The sequence below is a fragment of the Cygnus atratus genome, chromosome 7, assembly GCF_013377495.2.
Source record: "Cygnus atratus isolate AKBS03 ecotype Queensland, Australia chromosome 7, CAtr_DNAZoo_HiC_assembly, whole genome shotgun sequence".
Taxonomy (NCBI): Eukaryota; Metazoa; Chordata; class Aves; order Anseriformes; family Anatidae; genus Cygnus; species Cygnus atratus.
In genome coordinates this window covers 16,350,126-16,369,736 of record NC_066368.1, presented here as the reverse complement: position 1 = coordinate 16,369,736, position 19,611 = coordinate 16,350,126, and the positions used below count along the sequence as shown (strand labels likewise).

Sequence of the window (19,611 nt, the reverse complement as noted above, 5' to 3'; positions counted from 1 at the left end):
TGACAAACCCCAGCCTGGCTCTTTATTTCATTCCCTTTCTCATCGCCCTGCTCCACCTGTGAGCTTTTTGGTGCCTGGGCCGCTCCTGCTAGTGGCTGTGCCTCGCTGAGCTCCTTCATGCATCTTTCCTTCAGCCAGCTGGTAGATGAAATACCTTCGTGGGTTGCAAAAAGCCACGAGGCTCAAGTACGAGGCTGATTTGTGCTGGTGAATTCTTACCCACTGCTGGTTAAACTCTGGCAGAACGTTTGCAGTTGTAGGCATCCTCCCTTTAAATAGACTGCACCTGAGCCTCTGCCTTCCTGGAGGTTATTACTGAAAAGAGCTCCTCTACAAGCACCTGTTTCAGAAGGTCTTTTTCTAGCTATTTTGCCCTGCTTGGTAATCCTCTGCTTTACAGGTCTTCCAAAATGGTACTTCCAAAATATTTGGTGCTTTCTAGTGGTTCACACCTTTAAATTGCCAAACATCCAATCAAATAGCTAATGAGAATATAAAACCTAGTACAGCAAGTATTGCAAAGGGATGGAGAAGAAATCCTTTGGATGCATTTTATGGTGTGGGAGTAGATTTAATTTTTCATTTCTACCCATGCTCAGACATGACTCTAATTAAGAAAAGGGAAACCAACTTTTTGACATAACCAGTTTAATGACTTTGTAGTCAGGGCAGTAAAAGCCTTTTTCTGCACACACGCATGTCTAACTGGAATGGATAAGCCTGGGGATTTCACTGACCTTTTTAATCCGAGGAATTGTGCTAATATGTGGAAGCCCTTGTTTTCAGGATATATTTCTCAGACTGTTTCCAGTACAGCACATTTTGTTATGTAGTGGAACATAGCTTTCTGAAGAACAAAAATGTTTGAGAGGAGATGTTCGTAACTTATGTGCATGCATATGTAATTGAGAAAGAACTTCAGCTATCTGAAATCTATGGGCTATTGAAAAAGCATCACTTTGGTTTTCTAATGGCTTTTAGTCTCATCTCTATGCATTGTTTGATAGGCAATTGCATGCTCAAGCTGATTTTGATATTTGCAGAGCAGATATGCTGTTTTAAAATTATTTATACTTAAAGAAAAGTAATGCAAAACGTTTATGTTTTGAGGGTAAGCTATATCTCAGCAACAGATTTCCTAATGGGGACAGTCACTGAAAACATCTTTATGGCCTTCAAAAATGCGTTGCATGCTTGAAGACGAGGAAACTAATAAACACCAACGTGCTAAAACCTTGCTACAATGGGCCCAAACAGATAAATGATGTTGCCACTCTTGCATATTGGGAGAAATTACTGGCATTAGCACCACTGCCTCCCTTAGAGCTTTCTAAACAGGAAGTCAATTAGTCTGTTTCTGTATTAAGTGGGGAAAAAAAAAAAGAGATACATGCTGGCTTATTTTTCAGATCTACGTACTTTTCTTGCCCGTGTAGGAAATGTCATCCTGATAAAGCTGTGTACTCTAAGAGCTATTTTATTTATGTGTCATACTTGGAAAAACAGTGACTTGTAGTTACTTGCCACGCTACAGAGCTGAGCTGTGGAATGCTTTCCTTGTAATGCTTTCTTCCTTTCCTTTCCTTTCCTTTCCTTTCCTTTCCTTTCCTTTCCTTTCCTTTCCTTTCCTTTCCTTTCCTTTCCTTTCCTTTCCTTTCCTTTCCTTTCCTTTCCTTTCCTTTCCTTTCCTTTCCTTTCCTTTCCTTTCCTTTCCTTTCCTTTCCTTTCCTTTCCTTTCCTTTCCTTTCCTTTCCTTTCCTTTCCTTTCCTTTCCTTTCCTTTCCTTTCCTTTCCTTTCCTTTCCTTTCCTTTCCTTTCCTTTCCTTTCCTTTCCTTTCCTTTCCTTTCCTTTCCTTTCCTTTCCTTTCCTTTCCTTTCCTTTCCTTTCCTTTCCTTTCCTTTCCTTTCCTTTCCTTTCCTTTCCTTTCCTTTCCTTTCCTTTCCTTTCCTTTCCTTTCCTTTCCTTTCCTTTCCTTTCCTTTCCTTTCCTTTCCTTTCCTTTCCTTTCCTTTTTCCAAATTGCTGGGCATCTATTACAACCTATTTTAATTGAGTTGTTGATCTTATAAACTGTTACATGTCTGATTTCCATGTGATCAAAACATAGGTTTGGGAAGAGCCTCACCATCCTGCCCAAGGCCAGGATTGCTCCTGGCATGCATTTTTCTTATCCTAGAAACAGACAGTAAAACAAAATCACAATTTCCTTGAAGAGTGTATGCTAGTGCTTCAGTGTCCTTATGCTGGACAGTTTGTTAATGTTTGGTATACACGTCAAGCATGTTACTATCTATAAACCACAGACATTGAGAACTGATAATTGAAGGCTGTGTTGTCGTTGTCTCCTTTCTGCTGTTACTTTAGGCCCAGCAATCACAAACCATTTTACCTCTCCTCACAGGTCATGTTTTCTAAACTTGCAATTGCTGTTCTTTTCTAGACACTTGTTACATGGTTCATATCTATCTTAAGTGCATGATCTAAGCTAGATGCAGTGCAGTTAGCTCAAAGATGTTTTTCATCAGAGGTGGCCTCTGTTCTTTTCCTAGAAAATCATCCTATTGAAAGAGCCAGAGCACTTCTGTACAGCTACGTTGTTATCTGCAGGAAGCATACATCTCTGCACCATGACGCTTGACTGGAAGAACTGAGAGTGTTCTTGGAGCCTCCAAACTTTATTGGGTAAGTGGATTCACTTTTAAGTTTAAGTGGGAATGGGAATAGTGCAAATGAAATGTGGATAGATTAATACAATTTCAGATTTTATCTGCTTTTGGTGGTCAAGGCTGTGTACAGTGCTCTAAGTGTTCCCACCTTAGTCCCCTGTGTGTAAAGACAGAAGCAAAAAAAACTTATTAATTGCTTAGAATAAAGAGAGGATATTAATGTTTACTTTCATTAGGTTTTCATCAGGTAGTTAGGTTTTCATTAGCAAGAAACTGGAAGTGTGAAGTTTTCTGCTTAGGTGTAGCATATGGAACCTGAGAGAGCAGAAAGCAGAAATAATTGTTATGAAACCATTTTAAATATATATCCTCTTTCTGTGAATGGCCATGAATCACCTAAACAAATTCTTGTGTCTCAAGAGGGAAATACGATTGGCTGTGAAAGCTCCTGTCTGTGCTTTGAAAAGGTGCCAGGTAACAAGAAAGACCGTTATTCTTGGAATTCCTCAAGAAAAATTATGACCCTGAACTACATCCAAAACAGGGTATAATAGAACCTGTGAAATCTGGACTAAAATGCTTATAACATTTTTTTTTTGTGGAATCTTCTAAAGAGAATGCTACTAAATTGTAGAATTTATGGATCTGTAATTCACAGATTATAGTCTTAACACAATTTCAGGCATGATGGGTGAGCTGACTTCTCTTTGTAGTTACTGGGAGGTTAGATCTGTATCTCAAGAACTGTTGCATGTATTTGTGTTTAAGCTGCTTTCTCCCCCCCTCCCCTAAATTTTTGGTGGTTCTTCTTGGCCTCTGGAAAAAAAGAAATGTGGCTTTTAAAATATAAATTAAGAACTTGCAGGTAATTGCCAAGTACAGCAAAGACTCTGAGCTCTGTACATTAGAAACTTTTTCCTTCTCCTAATATAAAAGGATCCATTTCTGGTGTATTGTTTTCAGTGTTAATGTGTTTTCAGTGTTAATGGTACATTAACCACAGAGTATCACAGTTTCTAAAGACTGACGCATTGTTTTTAGCTTCGTACCTGTTGTCATAAGATACATATTTGAAGTTTGGATTTATCTTGACTGACAGAATTAAACAAATGAGTCACTTCAACTGTGTAAGTAGAGTCCAGGTTAGAAACTCAATTCTGGGATGACAAAGCACTGAAAGAGATATTTAAGCAAAGACTCAAACACTATGTTAATTGTATCGGTTCTTACTTTTAGTTTGATGTTCCTTGGTGGTTCCATCTGAATAAAAAATGGTAACTTCTTAGATGGCATTTCTGAAGGACTGCATTTTTGGAATTATAATCTAAGAAAATCTCAATTTTGTGGAACTTCTTAAAAAAGAACTTTCTTAAAAAAGAAATATCATCCAAACTTAGTTCCTGTTTTTCTTAGGGCTGGGAAAGTTAGCTCTGTTTTTGTTACCGTACTTGTTGATCTTATTTTCAAACAAAGGCTGTATTTGATGACATTCATAGCAGTAACATTTCAAGGCCGTTTAATTAAAGGGAATGAATCACTTTAAAGACAGGACTGTAACTGCTCACCGAGTTCTTTTGCAGCATGGTGGTAGATGAAATGTAGCATGTCAGTTAAGAGTTGTAACACTTCAGAGGCATTAGTGTGAGGGCTGCCTCCTACTGAAAACACTCCAGGGTTGTGTTTGTAAATGTCTGTACTGGATGTTAAAGGTATTCTATGGGTAAGATTTTCACAGTTGTCTGGGGATTTGGAGTCCCAGAGTAGCTACTAAAATGTGATTATTGTTTTTGAACTTAGCTGGTAAATATCCTTTGGAACTGTTGTCTCTAGTTATTAATACAGCTATTAAGAGAGAAAGCCATTAAGAGAGAATTCTCTGGCCTGAATGATACATGCTTTTTGTGAAGCCTTTTGATAAGCAATTTGGCTTTAAGTGTTTTCCCATCCTCTGGGAAGCAATTTTAAAAATGTGTGTCCATGAATGTTTTATTTGGCATTAGGATGAATGTGTATGTTTTTGGTAATGTGTTGGATGAAGGAAACATTCATATAAGTGGAATTGTGCTGACAGATATAATTTGTACGTAGGGGGATTCTTTTTTTCTGTAAGACACACTCCCAGCTTAAGAAATAACTTTGTCAGTAGCTAAAAAGATCCAGCGAACTCTGCATCTAAAGCATATCTATATACTTCCTGCTTGGAAGGTTTCAGCTGATTTGACTGAAATTTAGGAAAGGTTACTTGTCGTGCAGTTAGCTCAGAGATGGAGGAGTACAACAGTTAGTGATATGTTGTTGTTCCTGTCAAACATGTTTTGATTTTGGTTATATCCACAGAATTTAAGTGGAGCAAAAAGGCCTGTTCCTTTCAAACTGAAGATCCAAGAAAAAAAAAGTTGTTGTTTGTTTTTTAAAAATTTATTATTATTATTTTTTAATAATATGCAGAAGGCAGCCCAGGCAGGGTACCACAAAGTTAATGCTTTTGACTGCTGGTGGTTGCCGTATAGGAGAACTACATGCAGATGTAGGCTTACATCCACAGTGGGGCTTGGTCCTTGCAGTGCTTCGTGTTGAAGTAGTTGGTACTAGTATTTGACTAGCTAGTTTTTTGTACCCAGGCACAAGTGGAAAACTTCACAGGTCCAGTTTCTTGCAGATGAGAATCTAGCTACTACTACTGAAAATAACTATTAACATCCTCTGTTTGTTCTAAGGGCTTACTGAGTTTGTTCTGAGTCTGTTCTGATTTATATGTGTGGGGTAAGGCAGCAGTACTTAGAGCACTCTGTTCCCTCTTACATGAGGGAAAGCTGCTATTACATCCTTCTGGAGCTCTCTCTACCCTAGGCTGAACAAGCCCAGTTCACTCAGCCTCTCTTCAAAGGGGAGTGTTCCAGTTCTCAGCCATCTTGGTGGCCATACAATGAATTTTCTCCCCATAGTCCATGACTTTGTTGTACCGGGAGGAGGAGGGAGTCCCAAAGCTGAATGCAGTATTCTGGATGTGGTCTGATGAGTGCTAAGTGGAGAGTAATAATTGCTTCTTTTGATTTACTTGCTATGATCCTGTTAACTCAGGCCAGGTTGCTGCTAGCCTTCTTCAGTGCTGGAGCATACTGTTGGCTCATGTTCACCTTGCTGCTGTGGGAGTCTTCAGCTTCCCTGTAGCGCTGGGTGGTTTAGCACTTTCTTCCAGGATACTTGCCAGGATCACAGCATGGTTTACTCTGTATTCATGAGGTTAAAAAAAAAAAAGAAGAAGAATGATACAGTGCAGCAGGCTTGGTGCTAGGGTAAATCCTGCCAAATCCAACAGGGCTTGTGTGTGTTTTAAGTACTGTGCTCTTTGGTCCGTTACTTAGAAGAAGTGCTGCACCTTGTTCTGTTTTCTTGGTAGTGAAGAGCTTTTAGTTTGGGGTTGTAATGCGTAGAGATAGTGTATCCTAATATGAGCATGGGTCACAATGAGATCTGGGACCTGGTTCTGCAACAGCGATGACTGTGGCAAATTCTGAATTTGATGCATCAGAGCCTCTGAAAGTAATCTTCGGGTCTTGCTATGCTGAAAGAATTTGAGATTTTTATATTTGGGACATTTTACTGCCAGGCAGATCGTCATGTATTGAATGAACTGAATAACTATATATCTTGCTGGCGTGTGGATGCACCTTGCTCAGACTTTATGGACAACTAGACCCTTCACCACTACTTAATATATTCTTATGCTATTCAATGCATAATTACCTAGTCCCAACATGTCTAGTTGAGACATGTTTTTTCGAGACGTGAATCAGTGCTCTGTATTTTTACTCACTGCATTGTGACTCATTACACCCACTGCATTATTAAAAATGCAGAGACATACCTCTCTCTGATTATTGTTAAAAACACTGTGATGACTTGTTTAAAAAGCATGTTAAGTGAACAATCCAGTTGAAAATGTGCCCAAACAGTTTGGTTTCACAGTATATTATCAGTAGTACTCCTATCTGAAACTGTGACCCCATTTTGTGTTAGGGTCTCCATTTGGTACTGTTTGATGTACACATATGAAGCCTGTGCCCTTAACAGGTGGTTAGCACCTCCTGGGAGGAAGGGATCATTACTAATTTTATTTTACTTTTTTTTTTTTTTGTCTAAAATAATCAGCACTGGCTATCTTTAAAATAATATGGAAGTAGACAGTATTAAGCCAAGTTCTGCTCTAGGAAGAGAAGAACAGTCTCCTTCACCCTGTTTAAGAGATCAGAGGAACTTATGAGAGGAACTTATGGCTCATTCTGCACCTTAAAAAACCTCAAACTTGGAGGAAATGTGCTGTCAGAAGAGTCAGTGTGCAACTGTGAGCTCTGCTTAGTGGATTTGCACTTTGAATTGTTGTGGTCACGTACACAATTTCTTATGAACTCTTATGTTCGTATTCCTGTCCCATTCATAATTACTTTGAGGACAACGTGTAAGAACCATCTCTTTTGTGCTGTTGGCAAAATGGAGTCATGTTCACTTAGGGTTTTGAGTGAGAAACATTGCATATGAAAAAATTATATGAGCCTCAGTCTGAAGTTACAGATATCAATATGGTAAATAAACAGTATCTTTGAAACACTCACATGCTAACATAATATTTTTAATTTGTTCAAGATTATCTTTGGCAAGAAAACAAACTAGCACCTCATGTTTCTCCTCTCACTAATGGCCTCAGTCTTAAGAAATACCAGCTTGTGTTTGTTTTTCAGTGGTGGTCCAACAATTTCAAAACAGATGGTAAAAGTCAACCTTTCTGTTTGAGTCATTGCTTTGCTTAGTACGTGACTGTGATGAGAGTAGTTATTGCTTGTAAGAAGTAATTTGATCAATATTGCTGGGTGCTACTTTTGCAAAAGTTTGTTACATTTTGGAACTTACTCTTTGCTTGAAAATACTTGTAGAATTATTTTGAGTTTACTGTCCCTGATCTGCAGTTTGCAGTTTACTGTGTTACTTAGCTATTAAAGCCGAGTGGTGTTATTTTTGGTTCCTGAATGGATTTTTGTAGATAATCACCAGGTAAGTCCTCAGAGACTAATGTTTAGAGCAGTGCTCAGACACTGATACACTTGGTTGGGGTTGCCATGGAAAAGTTGGCTTTTCAAACAGTATCATTGTTCATTGCTAGATCAACACGTTGTGTTAGATCATAGGGGCTATGTATGGAAAAAAACATGTCAGTTTAGACTGACTTTTCCAACAGTTAGATTTTACTGCCTGACCGTGTTTATTAAAGATTTCAGATAAGAATTTCCGTGGTGATGATCTAGAAGTGGAAAAAACAAACAAACAAAACCCATAACCCTCCATATTTTACTTAGATTTAAATTGATTTTATTATGAAAGTCAGAGGTATAATGCTGCAGACACAGAGACACAGATGCTGGAACCAATTTGCATTGTGGTTTAATGAAATATTAAGTTCAACACTAGGACTCCTACAAGTGGTTTAAAAATGTGTTGCTGCATGACCCAAAGCTTTGATCCTGCATAACATTTCTCTGATACTTCAGCTTTGTTTAAAACCTTTAATTGGGTTATGCTTGTACTGGTTAGAATTGTCTGTTAGTACTGCAGTTACTTTATACAAGAACAGGAATCACCTGTCCTTTAACAGTCAACATAAAGCTCGCAGAAAATTAGAAAGGCAATGTAAGCCATATAGTTTATACTTTTACTATTTCAGTGAATTTAAAATGTGATATTATCATAGAATCATAGAATATTCTGAGTTGGAAGGAACCCACAAGGATCATCGAGTCCTGATATAGATCAGGTTTCAACTACTGGCTGACCAGTAGTAGAACAGCACAGAGATCTGGTATTAGTGATGATGGAAGCCTTATTTTTACAGATGGATAAGAACATTTTTCATCTGTGTTTCTGAGTTTCACTTCCCTGTTCTGTGAAGAAGTTAGCTGTGGTGTGGTAACTGAGTGACAGTTATGTAATGCAATTACTGGAAGCAAATAATTCTGTAAACCTAACTCATCCCAATGCTTCCACTGAAAGCAAATGAGTAGTGCAAGATGAGGTGTCAGGCTTTGTCTTAAAGTGTACATAGGCTGGAGCAACTATTAATGGAGTTCCTGGAAACAAAAAGAAAATGTAGGCTTTGATTATTTTACTCTCATAGGAAAAGACAGAAAGCAGAAATTATTTTCAGAAGATAGAATAGCCTCTTTCTTGCTTGACTTTGTGGAGCTGTAATAGTTTGTCTAAATTCAAAGAAAAAACATAGGAGAAGTAATAAAAGTATCTACTGGCTTTTGTTTTTGAGTTCAGCTTAGGTTGTGCTGAATATTATTTCATAGCCTTTCTATCGTGGTTTGTGAGTACTTCCCAAAGCCAAAATATATGGTTTTGGCTGATTAATGGCCTGCACTTAGGTGAGGTCAAGCAGTGAAATATTCTGAGGTTGCAGAACACAAAGAATTGACAGAGCTCTCCAGCGTAGCTACAACATCCTCCTCCCAACAGAAGAAACATTATTTCACTGTCCCCATCCCCTTTGACTGAGATTGTGTGTTTCCCTTGAGGCTACTTCAATCATGGTGTAAAATTTAATAATAGCGATGTATATTTCACTGAAGACATATTTTAGAGAAAATGAGGGAGCAAGCCAGCAATATATGATCAAAGAAATCTCCGTGGATTTGAAATACTCTACAGGTCACGGTGTAGAGAAAGTGGATACATAAATGTAGGGAAAGTTATATGCAGTGCAGACATCTGTTTTCAACTATTTTCAAGTTGGGATTATTGCAACATAAATATTTACAAGTGTATTGAGATTACTTTTACAGTGTCATGGAATAATCGTTGTTTTATTTCACTGGATCATGAGGAGCAAGTAAATGAGCTGAACAGTAGGGCAAAAGAACACAGTGTTTATCCTGCCCTTCTGTTTTTAGCTTCTTCCTGAAATAGAGGATTAAATAGCATAATTCTGAATCAGGATTTTCTTGTGAACACCTAAACTTCTTACTGCGCTAAGAGCTTGATATGGAGAGAGAATGTTATTTTGGAAAGTGCAGTGTAACACAGCTTATTTTTCAAGTCATTTAGGAGAAGTTCTCAGGAGTAAGTTTCCAAGGTAATCACTCATGTCTGTCAGGAGCACGCCCTGAAAGCATTGCCTAACTTTGACCTGCTGCCAACTGGCTGGGAAACTGTGGTATTAATAATAATAATAATAATAATTAAATAATAATAATAATAACAAAAAAAATCAAAGGCTGTTTTAGCATAATTTAATCATGTCATGAACATATCACCAAAATTTAATTTGAGGGCTCCCCGTAATCTAGATTTCTAAATTTGTTGCTAATCACCATAACAATTCCATTCCCACTGAAGTCAGTTGGAGTTTTAAAACTGAGACATTTGTGTTCTTAAGTTGTCAAAATCTGTACAGGCTTTACTAAGTATTTATTACTTTCAGCGCCTCATGCACCAGGAACAGTTCTGGTACCGTTCCTGTTCCCAGCTGTGAGAATAGCTGTAGTCGGAGTGAGCAGCTGCCTATCTCCCAGAGCCTATTTATCTGGGATATTAATGATATCACCAGGGAGGTGATCGTCCCCCTGTACTCTGCTCTGGTGAGGCCTCACCTTGAGTACTGTTTTCAGCTTTGGGCCCCTCACTACAAGGACATCGAGACCCTGGAGTGTGTCTAGAGGAGGGCAACAAAACTGGTGAAGGGCCTGGGACACAAGTCCTGTGAGGAGCGGCTGAGGGAACTGGGGTTGTTTAGTCTGGAGAAGAGGAGGCTCAGTAAGAGTAACAAAAGGAGGCAGGTTCACTTCATGGCAACTTGGTGTTAGCTGCCATATGTATAAAAAATAAAGACAAAGTTTGTTTGCTTCTTGAGCATTTATGTTCCAACGGTCAGCTTAGAGATGCTGAATAGTAATCTGTGATAGATAGCAGGTTGTTTGCCTATCTATGTAGGTCTATGTAGGCTCTGGATAATACAAAGTATAATGCGATTTGAAACTGCTTGCCCCAGTGTAAAGGAACCTTCTATGTACTGTGGCCAGAAACATAATGGGGTGGTTGCTGTGAAGAAGCATGTCAGGTTTGTGTATGTGAAAAGTATTTTGAAGTACCTCACTAAAAACAGGGCTACAACATATAGAACGCTATTTTACTATATACACTTTTAAAATAAATGGAAGTGATTAAACATTCCCAAGAAGAAAGCAATCTGAACTCTGAGAATGTCGGGAAGTTCACTAGGTTCAGGATCATCTTCATGTATGAGTGAATCGGTAAATTCTTGAATCTTGTGGTTATTCTAACAACCAAACCTTAACTTACATTTATGGACTTTTTGAGTATGCCATTATGATTAATCGTTTCAGCTAAAGGGTACTGGAGAATTTTCTATTTTTTTTATGAATTTAGCATGCAATAGTCATCTGCAATTTTGATACTCCTTTGGCTGTGTTGAAATCGTATTCTCTGTCTATCTTTCAAACCATGGAAGCCAGGAATGTTTTACCAAAGATACTTTTTAGAAGCTGTCAGGATCGTTTTGCAGTCTTGTTTTTTTTGGGATTCTTCAAAGCAAACTGAAGAAATGTAAGAATATATGTTCGTTGGTATTATTCTAATATCTAATACTAGCCAGAACACCCAGGGCACTTTTTATCTCTAAGCATTTTAAAGACATTCCTTATTGACACATTACCATCTTCAATTCCTAAATAAATTAAACCAAGGCAGAAAGTTGAGGCAGCTGTCTAAGTGCTTAAGATGAGGGAGATGGAGATCAGGGAAATTTTTTTGAGGGGGGGGGGGAAGTGGTGTGTGACTCAGATGCCACTAAATTAAAAATTGCTGACTCTTAGTCTCAGTGGTTTGGCTTCACCCCAGCTAATTTAATGGACTGGCTGAGGATCACTGAATCATGCCTAGTCTGGCAAGAATGCCTGAGCCAACGCTGCCAGCCATGTGAGCAGAGAGGCCATGGGATGCTCTGGAGCATAATGGCTCAGTTGCTTTAAAGCTCCTAATGGTCACTGGTTACGGAGACTCCTCTAGAGCTGGGTGAGTCCACCATCAGACCTGACGGTATGGGGCTGCCCCAAAGACTTGTGTCTGCATTCTGGGCAAAGTTCAGGGAGCTGCCACACTGAATCAGGGAAAACTGGCAAGCTAGGTTAAGAGTTTTTTTTTAAAAAACACTTAAGCTGTGTGCATAAATAATCTATTTTGCTAGCTAATGAATCATGTCTTGGCTTGAGAAGGCTGGTGCTGCTGTAAACCTCTGTTGGCTTCAGAACACTTATCCTGGAAAGTCTCCTGTGATGCCCAGAGTTACTGGGATCTAGTGAAGGGCCGTGGCGAGAAACTAGTGCCGATGCCAGTGACTCAGGTTTGGAATGATGCAGCCTGTGACTAAGTAGCTACCCTCCCAGGTAGATTGCCAAAGGCTTGTGAAGCACAGTGCAAGACACTGCTCCCAGGCTTCAGTCAGCTCTGCCTTCTAGGTTTGTATGTGTACATTTTTTTCAGTACCAGTCATCAAGGATCGAACTCGATTGCTGTGAAATGCAATGGTAAAATCCTTTGCAACTCCCCTGGGTGCTCTGCTTATTTAAACTGCACAGTTCATCTGGTAACAGTAGCTGACAAGCTGGTGGCTTAGAGCTCCATTGACTGGGCCAGTCTGCTGAGCAGAAGGCATGTGTGTGTGTGTGTGTGAAATTGGGTATGCACACTGTGAAATGCTGCCAATCAGCAGCAGAGCACTCCAACAAAGAGCTTTTGTTGCTCTCTCTTCTCTTGGGGATCTTGTTATGATCAATATGTAATCACCATGAGAAAGAAGCAGAAGATTCAATCCTCCTAGAATTTACATAGTTAATAATAGAGCTGGATATCTTTCCTGAGTCTAATTAAATTTAAGTTGGATGATATATCAGTGCACATTGATAATAAGATTTTTTTAAATTTAGTTAACAGTAGTTAAGTGTTTTTAGTTTTCCCTTCAGTGTCTGAACATGAAAACGTGGATGTTAATTGTATGTAGGGATATGAATGTGTGGAGAAAAGAAAAAAAAAAAAGAAGAAACTTGTCAACTATGAGCATTCTTAGTGTATTGAAAAATCTTCAGTCTGGGGGTTTCTGGAGCTGGAAACGAGTCAGAGCTGAGTTCAGCTCTTGAGCATATGCTCAGCTGACAAGTATGTTAAGTTGCAACAAATTGATGCATACTGCAACCTGATAATTTGTAATAGGTGAATCTCAGCCTAAGACCTGTTTGGATACGCGCCATTGTCTCTGAACTCCTATTTCAGTATGCCAGCTCGGCAGGGATGGCTAGGAATAGCTTTAGAAACAGAATTACCGTTTTTAACCTCTAGAGGGACCACCAGGACCAGAGATGAATCCTGCTGTAGACTGGCCGTCAGCTCAGCCCATTCCTTTCTCTACGTTACCTGCACTGTCAGAAGACAGCACGCTACCCGATCAATAATGAAATAGTGAGAGAGGAATTGCGGGAAGTAAAATTTCATCTGCAGTTACTGCCTGCATCTGCTGGGCTGTGTTCAGGACGGTGAGAAATCCCTTCCCGCAGTGCACTGATGTTTCCAGCATCATCCTCTCATCTTCCTCATTCAGAGAGGAAAATGTAGGCAGAGCAGTGTACTCATTTGGGTTATGACTCTTTATCATTGGTAGTTGCGGTTCAAACCACTTTGAACCACTGTCCCTCTCCAGCCTGACTTCTTCTGCTGCATGAGAAATTTGTGGGTTATATGTCGTATGGACATTCCTGTATCATTTTTATCTCTGTCTCTGCATTCAGTGGTTGCACTGTGAAATTTCTTCTATGATCAGTTAGGGTAGAAAACTTAGTGGTTTCACTAAAAATGAGAAATTACTCATTGGCTTCTTGTTCCATGTAAATCAAGGTCAACCTGGTCTCCTTGATTCTGTATCTCCAAATTAGTCTGAACTTGCTCTTCAGCATGACTACACTCCTTCAAGCAAAATTCTGCATAGTTTCTCCTACTCGTAACCAAACACATCTACACTAAGTTTCTGATTTATTTACTTTAAATAAGTACAGTGAAATACCTTGGCTACATTTTAAACTTTTTAATCTTAAACCTCCATTTAAGGGGGAAAAAGCTTTAGATATGCAAAATGGGCATATTGATAAAACGTTGTGCAGCCAATTAAAGGACTAAGTGGAATGAAATTTGTGTTAAATGGAGTCCTTTCTTTTCAGTGCTCCAGGTCATGATTGGATGACTGTGCAATGCATATTTTTCTCAATTATATTGTTCTGTCCTGACTGTTGACATAGCTGTGCTCTACCTACAGTGTCATAGTGTTGTAGTTAGTGATATTTGCAGAGCTGAAACTTCCGTTTTCTGTGCATGTTGAAAGCCTGGACTGGGTATGATTCTTTTAGCTGACACTGAAATATGTATCTGTGAGCCCTCACAAGGGTCTGTTTACTGTGGCCTGTCTGCAACAGACTAGAAAAGAGAGGGACACTTGAAGAGTGGAAGAAACTTTTTCCAGCTCTCCTGCACCAATTCTTGCTTCAGCTCCCAGACAAACTGTTGAAAGAACTGAAGAAGAATCATCTTGTTATTAAGTTGTTAGATTCATAAAATGATGATTTGGGTTCATGTTAGCTTTGCAAAATATTACTTATCTAACCTTGGGTAGGTCATTTAATCTGTCTGAAGCTCCATTTACCATCACTACAGTAAAAATAATAATACTTATTTCTGCTATCTCCTTAGCCTTTCAGGGTACTGATTGTGTAATGGTTTGTGAGCGCCACTAAACCTTGAGCTGGTGCAGCCCGGCTGCATTCACTGGTCAGACCCATTCTGTTGTATGTGTTTCTGCTGTGCCTCCGGGGGACAGTAACAAGGGGGGACAGTGACTTTCTGGAGTGCTTTTATTCCCATTTCCCCTCAACGGTTAACTAAATTTGTGGAGCAATAGCAGGAGAGCAACTGCCTGCAGGGGACTGACTGCTGCTTGGTGGTTACAAAATGGATGATCATAAACAACCAACTGCAAAATGTGACAGACCCATATTAAATTCAGGGGACTCCCCAGCTATAGATTTTACTGTGTAAGTAACAAAGCCCAACTGCAATCTGTGGGTCTAGACAGTGAGGTTAATGCGCTTTCACTAGCTTGGCTCACATCCCTGGGAAAACCTCCTCTTTGAGAGCTGTTAGGGGAATGGGCTGTCTCTCCCTCGTCTGGAGGCTTCTCAGCTCCTCTGCAGTGGAAAGATGCAAGTAGGGAGAGAGGGGACAGTTACATGAAGTAAGGGCATCGCTGTGGCTGTAGGAGAGAGTTGGTACCACCACTAGATTGCCTACTTTGAAAAATAAACTCAACCCTGAAAAAGAGAATTGAATTGGCCACAGTGGCAGATCTTTTTGAGCAGAGAACTGGGCAAGCAGTTTACAGGTACAGCAGACCTTCTTTTTTGGAGTGCTAACAGCAGTTATAGTGTGAACTATTAGGCTAGTAGTTCCTTCCTTCTGCAATCACCTTGTTTAACAGGCATCTTGTTTTTCTATAGGCCTGAGGTAACAGCAAGGCGGTTTTGTCTTGTTTGCTTTTTCTGCTTTTTGGACTTCTTTTTGCCGTAGCTACTGTGGTCACAAAGCACCTGTTTTTCTTCAAGGCAGAGACTGGAGACTGAAAAATCCTCTGTGATGATTATTTGGTGATGGTTCGAAGAATTCACACAATCCTTCAAGAAAATGAGGCTCTAAACTGAAACCAACATCCCACCAGAAATAAAATATCATACACTCTGTGTATTTATTATAATCTGTTACAAAATTTAAAAAGTTTCCCTGAAATAAAGACGCTGGGAAAATTGAAGAAAGTTTTGTTCTTTAGACATACAGAACAGAAGTTGTCTTGCAACAATACGGCAGTTTCAATCAGTAGGGATATTTTAGCACAATTTCCTGTGTGTTCAGCAAACAGAAGAAAAAGGTCATGATGCTTAAGGAAAATGTAGCACATACATAGGTGATTGAAGAGTAGTTGAGATTTTCTGATAGTGAACTCAGTTTGGAGGATGAAATAAAAAGACCCTGGGAAGAAAAACTTCCTTGCATTTCCGAAAATCTTGGCCCATTGAAAGCTCCATTTATAGCCCATTTCATAGGGTGGTCATTTTCTATTGCTTTTCTCAACAGGGTATTAATGTTTTTGTAGTTATTTTATTCCAATAATTGTCTTTCACCTTCTTCAGTAGCTTGAATTGAAATTAGCCTATTTCAATTCATGGTTAAAATGTAAGGTAAGCTTTCAGGGCAAAGTCTTTGTGTTGTTATGGTCTCTGCTCATCTGCAAAACCAAGCCCTATGTGCAGCAATAAATTGGTCTGCTGCCAGTTAATCTTTAGCATCTCTACTGAATCTGAAACTACCCAAGGCAAAATGCTTGTTTGTCCCCTGCCAGTTTGGAGAGAGCCACCTCTCCCACCCCCACCTTGGCTTGCTCAGACTGACAGATGCCTTTGACAGGGGGAGTCCAGTCCTCTTCTGGCATTGTGTTTTGTGGCATTAACAAAGAACAGGTGGCTTCACAAAAGAATCTCTTGTCTTTTTGTCCATCTCCGAAGATATTCTTGTGGACTGTAGTATTGAATTGCCTTAAATAAGTCTTGCAAGACAACCTAAGGAAAATGACTTTCACTTAAAGAACTGGGCTCTTGCATCATGGCCATCTGTTCTTGACCTGCTGTGTATCTGAACATTACACATGGGGCAGAGAAATGCTGAACTCCTGATGTTTTCTGGTTGGTGTAACTCCCTGTGCAATTAACTGAGAATGGCTGGTGAGCTTCAAGCTGGCCAAAACTTTTTTTTTTAACCTTTCTTATTTCACAGAAATTCTTTCATACAATATAGAGTGATTACTGGCCACCCTGGTGGTCTGTCTTGCCATTTCAAACAGCGACTGATGCAACTCACCTTTTCTGCATGCCCAGGTAGTTGCTGTTGCTTTCCAGTAAGAAAGAGATGCCATCATGGAATGAGATTTGATTTCTAGGAAACCTTTGACATTGGTTAATTCCTGCTGTGAAGTATTAATCTCTCATTTTAATTTCTTCTGATCATAATGCCCAAGGGACTTTTTACTTTTGCAAGCATCTATGGTCTTCCCCCCACTAATTTATTTTTAGTTTATTTTTAATGTATTTTTAATTTATTTTAAGAACAGTTCAAGGTTTTATTCCTTGAAAACTGCCTCATCCCTTCTTCGTGCTCCAACAATTTACTTATAGCCAGGGTACTGCAGGTTTTCACACTTAGAAGACAGTGGTGATGAAAGTGTTTTATTATTTATTTTTTATTATTTTATTTTGGTTCCATCCTGTTCTTGCATCCTGTAGATATAGAGTAACCAAGCAGCAGGAAGCAGTTTCATGGCAACAATTACATGCCTGTTTTAAGCTGAGGCATTGCCCCAAAACTCTGTCTTTTTTTGAAGTTCATACAAAAAGAAGGTAGCAAAAAATTTCAGACATGGCCCTGTGTAATGGCTTTGTTGTTCTCCAGCCATGTTATCTGCAGGGCTTCTGCTCAGATAAATGTCCGTATGTTTAGAGCTTGTCTGAATGTTGCAAGTCTCAAGTACCTGGTATATCTATTGCTGATATGTTGTGCTTTTTTAGCATCTTCCTTTTCTTCTGCTTTTTCTGTCCATCAAACTCAGAGAAGGAAGTAAGACTGATTCCTAGAGGATTTAGTTGTTAGATTGAGAAATACAGTCCAGGCTGCTCCAGAGTGAAGGAAAAATGGTTCTCCTTGTTTTGAAGTTGGTAAAATGAACGGTAAATACCAGTATCAGGCAACCTGCAGAGATCCAGCGGCTTGTCTCAGGGCTGTTGGTGTCATGTAACCTAGGAAGTCTGTAACATTTCTGACTGTTGTTAGAGATCGCTTCTGAAATTCCCCATATATTTAAATATGTGGCATTGGTAGGGCTGAGACCCTGAACCACCCTTGTAAATTGTAAAAATCTACTGTCATGGGCAATGTTTTGTCAGTGGTTTCTGTAATACTGAGTTTTCTCCACTTTTCACCTTCTACAGTCATTAACACTGGTAATAAAAATCCGTGCATTTACATCAGCATCTTTAAATTACAGCATGTCCCATAAAGCAAATGGCAGCGTATTAGATTGCAGTATGGTTTGATTGCTTTCCTTTTTGCAGAACGGAGAGAATGTACAGGTAGTTACAGTAATTTCATGTCCATTTTAGTCCACTATGCAAAAGTAGATTGGGACTTAAAACTAGGCCCAGTGGCTGTGGCATTGAGACCTACGGCTTTAAAGGATTATAAATGCTTTATTTCCAATCAAATTAATGGGTCACACTCTGAAGCACTGTAATAATAATATTTAATATTTAATATTCAGACTTAAGGTGCTATAGACACATTTTCACTTACTGCAGTTAACTTAATTTCTGCATCTTTCCTAGAGGGCTTGACCTCCAAAATTAGTGCCAGAACGCAGTGACACAAATGGATGTCCGTCAGTCAGGCCTAGTGGTTCAAGCACAGGGCCTGTAATCCCAGCAGGAGCTTGAACACTTCCAGTTCACTTTGCAATAGAGGAAATCTATACACCTGAGGCACTTGCTTACACTGTAAAATTTCACCCTACTTTTTTGATTTAGATTTTAGGCAGGTTCACTAGCCACTCTTCTGTTTTGTTGTTGTTTATTATTTGTAACAGAGCAGTTCCAGGGCAAGGTATGAGGCACAGAGGAGAATGTCATTATGCTGGGTACTGTATAGATACAAGCTGAGAAGAGGATTTAAAGATGAATAGTACATTCAATTTTCCATTCTTTTTCATTGTTTTGAATTATATAATTAGAAAATAGCCCTTAAACCTGTAAAGGCAAACTTTTCAAGGGAAGGGAAGAGGAACTCTGCAGTCCAAAGTTTGCCTTTTTCCTTATACAAAGTTAATGAAGTCAATGCAAATACATTTTCCATAGAGGAAGCTACTTTACTTGATGTTTCCTGCTGGCCCTGTTTTCACATTGTTCCTTGTGCTCTTGCACTTGTTTTCCAACTGCTGCCTGCAGACTCCCATTTTACTTAGGTTCCCAAGTCAGCTTTTTTTTTTCCTTTATTCTTCTTCTTTGTTGTTGTTGGTTGGTTGATTTTAAGCAGTGAAAGCACTGCTGAAAACTTGAAAGTGAAATCATGTGTTGGGGGGTGAAAATGAAACAAGTGAGCCAGAGTCTAGCTGAGAAACTCCACAGGCTCAGGTATCAGAATGAAATAGTAACTAGAATAAGGATATAAGTTGTAATTAAAAAGTCTCTTTTCTAAGTCTGAAGGCAGGTTTAAAACAACATCCAATTTCCATAATGGGTTCTAAAACCAGGTGGGAACAGATCTCAGAGGAGTAATAAGCGTGTCCTTTTCCCTCCAATTATATCAGAGTAAGCGGGGGTTAGATGGGAGCGATACCAAGTCAACTTATTAGCTTTGTCCTGTCCAGGAGTTGCACTTCTGAAACATGAATTCCCACTTTACTAAGTCTATTTTCTTGTTCTTTTGTAAAACATATCACGGGTCCTGTGAAAACATATGAGAATCTTTACTGTTTAGAGTTCCTAGATTTACAGTGCTGGCCAAACAGAGGAGAATAAATGGTCAGAAAAAGGGATCTGGAGAAGGAAAGTCATTATCTGTGTGTCCTTCTGTTGTCTTTTCCCTTTCTCATAGCATCAAGCACAGGCCGCTTATCACAGATTAGATCTGCATGCCTCATCACAGCCCTGCCTGTCGGCCATCAACCACCACTCTCTGTTTCTCCCATGACATTTTAAATTCAGTGACTAATTTTCTACAAGTTCTTTTTTCCCCTCAGTGC

At 39.3% G+C, this 19,611-nt stretch overlaps 1 protein-coding gene across 1 annotated transcript in view; it reads left to right on the top strand.

The window, feature by feature from the left end:
- The first annotated feature begins 2,640 nt into the window (after positions 1 to 2,640).
- Positions 2,641 to 19,611, top strand: part of ZNF518A (zinc finger protein 518A) — a 41,055-nt gene continuing 24,084 nt past the window's right edge. The window contains exon 1 of the mRNA XM_035556665.2: positions 2,641 to 2,682. The gene's annotated coding sequence lies outside the window, so the exon portion shown is untranslated. The remainder of the gene's footprint in view (positions 2,683 to 19,611) is intronic.